Source organism: Lampetra planeri, chromosome 63, assembly GCF_965212315.1.
Source record: "Lampetra planeri chromosome 63, kcLamPlan1.2.h2, whole genome shotgun sequence".
Classification (NCBI taxonomy): Eukaryota; Metazoa; Chordata; class Hyperoartia; order Petromyzontiformes; family Petromyzontidae; genus Lampetra; species Lampetra planeri.
This window is the reverse complement of record NC_136169.1, coordinates 387,643-395,806: the sequence shown is the minus strand read 5'-3', so window position 1 is coordinate 395,806 and position 8,164 is coordinate 387,643. Positions and strand designations below refer to the sequence as shown.

At 51.3% G+C, this 8,164-nt stretch overlaps 1 long non-coding RNA gene across 1 annotated transcript in view; it reads right to left on the bottom strand.

The window, feature by feature from the left end:
- LOC144736850 (uncharacterized) overlaps nucleotides 1-7,558 on the bottom strand; it is a 23,985-nt gene extending 16,427 nt beyond the window's left edge. The window contains exons 1-2 of the long non-coding RNA XR_013588837.1: nucleotides 7,527-7,558; nucleotides 5,556-5,659 (exon numbers count right to left, since the gene is read on the bottom strand). This is a non-coding gene — a long non-coding RNA (uncharacterized LOC144736850). The remainder of the gene's footprint in view (nucleotides 1-5,555; nucleotides 5,660-7,526) is intronic.
- Nucleotides 7,559-8,164: the final 606 nt, after the last annotated feature.

The window sequence follows — 8,164 nt, the reverse complement described above, 5'->3', positions numbered from 1 at the left end:
AAGTACTGCTCACGAGGACCTTACGAAGGTGGGCACCGTGACACCACGCTCGGACCGCCTTTGTCTCCCCAGTGCTGACGTCTTGCATCGCCGCACCCAGGTACTCGTTTGAGGCTGAGTCCACCTAGGGGTTGACCCAGAACCGGTTCAAATAATCGTCGCCGGTGTTGGCCGTGAGCCGGAATCGAACTCGGGTTCCCAGGTTCATCGCGCAGCCCAGCGCTAACCGCTACACCACCGCTCCCCACACACACACACAGACACACACACATAGACACACAGACACACACAAACACAAAGGCACACACAGACACACACAAAGACACACAGGCACACAAACAGACACACAGGCACACACAGACACACACAGACACACAAACACAGACACACACAGACACACACACAGACACACAAACAGACAACAACAACAACCGCCATTCGCCACTAAGTGGCGGTGACGTCACCACGACGGTTGTGCCAGGCCATGTGCAACTTGAGGCCACGTGAAGTGTCGAACGCCCGCTGGCAGGAGGTCACGGGGCAGACCCAGGTGCCACGGGTCGACTGACTAAGATGACTGAGATGACTGGCTGATGCACCACCTGTGCCCCCTACTGTACCAACTTGCTGTGCTTTAGCCACCCGGCGCTCCGCTCGTTGTTGTGAGCGTCGCTCCTGCCTCCAACTGCCCAATAGCGTCCTTCACGAGCCTCCTCCACAGAGGCCGATCTTGACACCGCTTGTACCAGTCATCGGCAAGTCCACTCAGCTCCACGTCCTCCTGTACCACATCACTCTATTTCTTCTCTAGCTCGTGCCGCGCCCGTTTAGCCCCCTCGATCCGGCCGAACAAAAGCTGTTTAGGCATGCGGTGGCTGGGCATGCGGGCTACATGACCCAGCCAGCACAGCCTTGCCTGCCGGAGGATCTCACCGATGGGACTTTGCCCAGATCTTTCAAGGATTTGTGAGCTCCTCACACAATCCAGCCTAGTTAAACACAGGATGGATCGTAGGCAGGCCAGCCTAAATGTTTCCAACCGGCGAAGATGCTCCATTAGGGGGGCCCTCTCCCCACAGCACTATCCACGACAAAGTTGCCCGTCCGGCACAGCGAGGAGGTAGGGGGTTGTTTAGCCGTACAACAGACACACACAGGTAAACACAGACACACACACATTAAGACACAAATAGACACACACAGACACACACAGGCACACACAGACACACACATAGACGAACACAGACACATAGACACGCACAGACACCCACAGACACATAGACACACACAGACACACACACACATAGACACACACAGACAAACACACAGACACACACATACACAGACACACACAGACACATAGACACACAGACACACACAGACGCACACACACAGACACACACAGACACACACAGACACATGGACACACACAGAGACATAGACACACAGACACACACACACAGACACATACACACAGACACACACACAGACACACAGACACACACACACACAGACACACACAGACACAGACACACACAGACACACACACAGACACACACACAGACACACACACAGACACACACAGACACACACACAGACACACACAGACACACACACAGACACACAGACACACACACAGACACACACACAGACACACACAGACACACACACAGACACACACACAGACACACACACAGACACACACAGACACACACACAGACACACAGACACACACACAGACACACACACAGACACACACAGACACACACACAGACACACACAGACACACACACAGACACACACAGACACACACACAGACACACAGACACACACACAGACACACACACAGACACACACACACATCTCGCACGTGAGGCTGCGTGTTGCTGCGAGGTTGCCAATACGAGCAACTCGCGTTGCACTCGCGATCGAGAATGTCTAACACACGGCGTGTGTGTTGTTGTTGTAACACGTGTGTGTGTTGTTACACGTGTGTGTTGTTGTGACACGTGTGTGTGTGTTGTAACACGTGTGTGTGTTGTTACACGTGTGTGTGTGTTGTTACACGTGTGTGTGTTGTCGTGACACGTGTGTGTGTGTTGTTACACGTGTGTGTGTTGTTGTAGCACGTGTGTGTGTGTTGTTACACGTGTGTGTGTTGTCGTGACACGTGTGTGTGTGTTGTTACACGTGTGTGTGTTGTTGTAGCACGTGTGTGTGTGTTGTTACACGTGTGTGTGTGTTGTTACACGTGTGTGTGTTGTTACACGTGTGTGTGTTGTTGTTACACGTGTGTGTGTTGTCGTGACACGTGTGTGTGTGTTGTTACACGTGTGTGTGTTGTTACACGTGTGTGTGTTGTTGTTACACGTGTGTGTGTTGTCGTGACACGTGTGTGTGTGTTGTTACACGTGTGTGTGTTGTTACACGTGTGTGTGTTATTACACGTGTGTGTGTTGTCATGACACGTGTGTTTGTTGTTATACGTGTGTGTTTGTTGTTATACGTGTGTGTGTGTTGTAACACGTGTGTGTGTGTTGTAGCACGTGTGTGTGTTGTTACACGTGTGTGTGTTATTACACGTGTGTGTGTTGTCATGACACGTGTGTGTGTTGTAACACGTGTGTGTGTGTTGTTACACGTGTGTGTGTTGTTACACGTGTGTGTGTTGTTGTGACACGTGTGTGTTGTAACACGTGTGTGTGTTGTTACACGTGTGTGTGTTGTTGTTACACGTGTGTGTGTGTGTTGTAACACGTGTGTGTTGTAACACGTGTGTGTGTTGTGACACGTGTGTGTGTTGTTGTTACACACGTGTGTGTATTGTGACACGTGTGTGCGTGTTGTTGTGACACGTGTGTGTGTTGTTGTTACACACGTGTGTGTGTTGTTGTACATGTGTGTGTGTTGTTGTAACACGTGCGTGTGTTGTTGTTACACACGTGTGTGTGTTAGTACACGTGTGTATGTGTGTGTTGTTACACTGTGTGTTGGTACACGTGTGTGTGTGTGTTGTTATACGTGTGTGTGTTGTAACACGTGTGTGTGTGTTGTTGTTACACAGGTGTGTGTGTTGTAACACGTGTGTGTGTGTGTGTGTTGTTACACGTGTGTGTGTGTGTTGTAACACGTGTGTGTGTGTGTTGTAACACGTGTGTGTGTGTCTGTGGCACCCGCTGTTGTGTGTCGCTGCACGCTATTTATCCCGACGTGAAAACCAAACAACTTTGTCTCACGAACCTTTGCATCTTTTCGATGTAAAGCTTTCGTGACTGCAGGGATTCATATTCTTGTTTCTTTCGGTAAAGTCACGTAGAAGGGAAATAATAAAATAATGAAAAATAATAAAAATATTAAGCAATAAAATTCCCAGTGAGAATTTCATTGTTCTATATATTTTTTTCATTTTATGATTTCCCTTCTACGCGACTTTACCGAAAGAAACAGGAATATACTTCGCATCCTTTGTCTGATTAACGTCGTGATTGTTATCACAGCGATTTCTCTGCATCGCCCGATTTTTGTTAGATTTTCTTTGTTACACAAAATCGTCAATGTTTATCCGTGGCGACTCTTTTCATTCAATAGGTGACGCGCGCGCGCGCACGTGTATATATATGTGTGTGCATGTGTATATACATTTAGAAATCTAATTAATATATTCCAATGCGCGTTCATCTCAAGGCGTCAGAGCGTGCGCCAAATTTTGTAATCGCCCCCAACAATCAAATGTTACCAACAAACATTGCAACGTTCAGTTCGCAACGTTGGTATGACGTCTGGAAACGTTGCGGACGCGGCGTAAATCGAACTGTTGAAGGCACGGGCGCGTGGCTGATGTACTGGATTACTGCCTGTGCATGGACACTCACCATATCGTGTACGTCTACCGAATAAGGGGGGCTGGGTTACTTGTACAGACACACTCACCCCCACACACACCACACACACACACCCCCCACACACACACCCACACACAAACCACATACACACACCCCCACACACACACACACCCCACACACACACACCCCACACACACACACACCCCCACACACATACCCCACACACACCCCACACACACCCCACACACACCCCACACACACACCCCCCACACACACACCCACACACAAACCACATACACACACCCCCACACACACACACACCCCACACACACACACCCCACACACACACACCCCCACACACATACCCCACACACACCCCACACACACCCCACACACACACACCCCACACACACACCCCACACACACCCCACACACACCCCACACACACACACCCCCCACACACACCCCACACACACCCCACACACACACACCCCCCCACACACACACACCTCACACACACCGCCACACACACACACCCCACACTCACACCACGCACACACATCCCACACACACACCACACACACTCCACACACACACCCCACATACAGACTACACACACCCCACACACACATACCCCACACACTCCCCCCCCACACATACCCCACACACCCTCCACACCACATACACACACCCCCACACACACCCCCCCACACACACACACCCCACACACACACACCCCACACACACACACCCCACACACACCCCACACACACATGTGGAACGCTTGTACAAATACATAGACAAAGATCCTCCACCCGTGTAGCCTTAACAGATTGTATGGGGCAAGTGCTGTTAGCGAGCACATTTGAAGGCCGGCACGTCACACGAGGGGTGGGTGGTCAGTATCACGCCCGGCCGCCTTTGTCTCCCCCAGCGGCGATGCTTACACACCGGACCAGGTACTCATCTGAGGCTGAGTCGACCTAGGGGAGGCCTAGGACCCGTTAAATTAATCGTCGCTGGTGCTGACCCTGAATCGAACCCGGGCTGGGGGAGGAACGAGGTTCGTAGCGCAGGGCTCTCGAGCGCGAGTGTGTGTGTAGTGTGTGTGGTGTGTGTGTGAATGTGGTGTGTGTGTGCGGTGTGTGTGTGCGTGTGTGTGGTATGTGTGGTGTGTGTGTCTGTGTGTGTGGTGTGTGTGCGTGTGTGGTGTGTCTGGTGTGTGTCTGTGTGTGGTGTGTGTGTGGTGCGTGTGTGTGGTTCGTGTGTGTGGTGTGTGTGGTGTGTGGTGCGTGTGGTGTGTGTGTGGTGTGTGGTGCGTGTGTGTGTGGTATGTGTGTGGTCTGTGTGGTGTGTGTGTGCGTGTGTGTGGTGTGTGTGTGCGTGTGTGTGTTGTGTGCGTGCGTGCGTGTGTGTACGTGTGTGTGCTATGTGTGTGTGGTGTGTGTGGTGTGTGTGTGCGTGCGTGTGTGTTGTGTGTGTGGTGTGTTGTGTGTGTGTTGTGTGCGTGTGTGTTGTGTGTGTGCGTGTGTGTGTGTGTGGTGTGTGTGTCCGTGTGTGTGTGTCTGTGTGTGTGTCTCTGCGTGTATCTGTGCGTGTGTGTGTAGTGTGTGTGTGTGTCTGGTGTGTGCGTGTGTGTGGTGTGTGTGGTGTGTGTGGTGTGTGCGCGTGTGTGGTGTGTGTGTTGTGTGTGTGGTGTGTGTGTGTACACACCACGCGTCCGTCACATGTGGTGGCGTCTCTGATTGTCGTGGAAGTATCGTCGCGAGTTGGAACGGCCGCTGCGCCCCGCGTTGCAAGCTGCGCTCGAACGCGACCTTGGGCGATATACGGCACGGAAACGCGATTTGTGCGTTAACACAAAAAAATTGTGCGCGTGTAATTGTGTAACTGCGTGTGTGTGTGTGTGCGTGTGTGTGATTGTGTGACTGCGTGTGTGTGCGTGATTGCTCGTGTCGTTTTGTGATCGTGTGCCGCGTGTGTGATTGGGTATAGTGTGTTATATTGTGTGTAGTGTGTGATTGTACGAGTGGTGTGTCATTGTACGGAGTGTGTGATTGTGGGGATTGTGAGTAGTGTGTGATTGTGCGTGGTGTGTGGTTATGTGCGTGGTGTGTGATTGTGAGTAGTGTGTGATTGTGCGTGGTGTGTGGTTGTGTGCGTGGTGTGTGATTGTGTGTAGTGTGTGATTGTGCGTGGTGTGTGATTGTGAGTAGTGTGTGATTGTGCGTGGTGTGTGGTTGTGTGCGTGGTGTGTGATTGTGTGTAGTGTGTGATTGTGCGTGGTGTGTGATTGTGTGTAGTGTGTGATTGCGTGTAGTGTGTGATTGTGAGTAGTGTGTGATTGTGCGTGGTGTGTGTTTGTGTGCGTGGTGTGTGATTGTGTGTAGTGTGTGATTGCGTGTAGTGTTTGATTGCGTGCGTAATGTCGCTGGGAGTTGTGACCGTGTGTGCGAATGATTGCGAAATGCGCGTGGTTGTGTGATTGTCAGTGTGATTGTGTATTATGATTGCGCGTGTGTGTGATTGTATGTGTGTCTGATTATATGATTGCGAGCGTGTGATTGTCTTTGGCCTGTGATCCCATGCTCGTGTGTGTCTGTGTGATTCAATACTCGAGTGTGTGATTGTATGTTCGCGTGTGTGTCAGTGCGTGTGAGTGTATGTGAGTGTATGTATATGTGAGTGTGTGTGAGTATGTCTGAGTGTGTGTATGTGTGAGTGTAATCCCATTCTCGCGTGTGTGTGTATGTGTGAGTGTGTGTGAGTGTGTGTATGTGTGAGTGTGTGTATGTGTGAGTGTGTGTATGTGTGAGTGTGTGTGTATGTGTGAGTGTGTGTGAGTGTGAGTATGTGTGAGTGTGTGTATGTGTGAGTGTGTTTATGTGTGAGTGTGTGTGTATGTGTGAGTGTGTGTGAGTATGTGTGTGTATGTATGAGTGTGTGTATGTGTGTGTGTATGTGTGAGTGTGTGTGAATATGTGTGAGTGTGTGTATGTGTGAGTGTGTGTGTGAGTGTGTGTATGTGTGAGTGTGTGCATGTGTGAGTGTGTGTGAGTGTATGTGTGAGTGTGTGTGAGTGTGAGTATGTGTGAGTGTGTGTGAGTGTGTGTGTGTATGTGTGAGTGTGTGTATGTGTGAGTGTGTGTGTGTATATGTGAGTGTGTGTGAGTATGTGTGTGTATGTGTGAGTATGTGTGAGTGTGTGTGAGTGTGTGCGAGTGTGTGTATGTGTGATCCCATGCCCGTGTGTGTGTGATTGCATGTTCGTGTGTGTGTGTGATTGTATGTTCGCGTGTGTGTCAGTGCGTGTGTGTGTGAGTGTGTGTATGTGTGAGTGTGTGTATGTGTGAGTGTGTGTATGTGTGAGTGTGTGTATGTGTGAGTGTGTATGTGTATGTGTGAGTGTGTGTATGTGTGAGTGTGTGTATGTGTATGTGTGAGTATGTGTGAGTGTGTGTGAGTGTGTGTATCTGTGAGTGTGTGTGAGTGTGTGTATGTGTGAGTATGTGTGAGTGTGTGTGAGTGTGTGTATGTGTGAGTGTGTGTATGTGTGAGTGTGTGTGTGTATGTGTGTATGCATGTGTGAGTGTGTGTATGTGTGAGTGTGAGTATGTGTGAGGGTGTGGATGTGTGAGTGTGTGTGTATGTGTGTATGTGTGTGTATGTGCGTGTGACTTGTACCTCTGCACAAACACTCGTGCCGTGGCATCCCCCCCACCTTTGCCCCCCCCCCGCTCACTGTAAGACCCCGCGAGTGAGTGGAGCTAACCACCCCACGACGTTGCCTGAACGTCGTGGCAACGTCTCACCCCCCCCCCCCCCGCTAAATACGTGCGTGTTCGCGCGTGTACGACCCTGAACTCCGAGACTCTTCCAACATCAAAGATTTCTCTCTCTCCAAGGGGCGGGGCGCGTTGATGGGGAGCGGGGGGTGGGGGGAGGAGATTGGGCGAGGGGGTGGGGAGAGGTGGCGGCGGGGGGGGGGCACGTGGGGCGGGGGGGTTAGAGGGTCGCGGCGGTGGGAGGTGGGGCATAGGAGGAGTGGGGGGGGGCAAGTTAACTTAATGGGGGGGGGGGGGTAGTAATTGTGAGAGAGGTTTGGTATTAAGGCATGAGGATGAGAAGGGCTGGGTGGGTGATGGTGGGGGTGGGTGGGTGGGGGGTGGGGGGGGCTAAGGTTTAGGGAGGTATGGGTTGGGTAGAGGGATGGTGGAGAGGAGGAGGAGGTGGTGGGTGGGTGGTGGGTGGGGGGGAGAGAGGCAATAGGGTTTTTCTGCTGAATATTGATTGTTCAGCTAATTACCCCTTCCCGTCGTGCC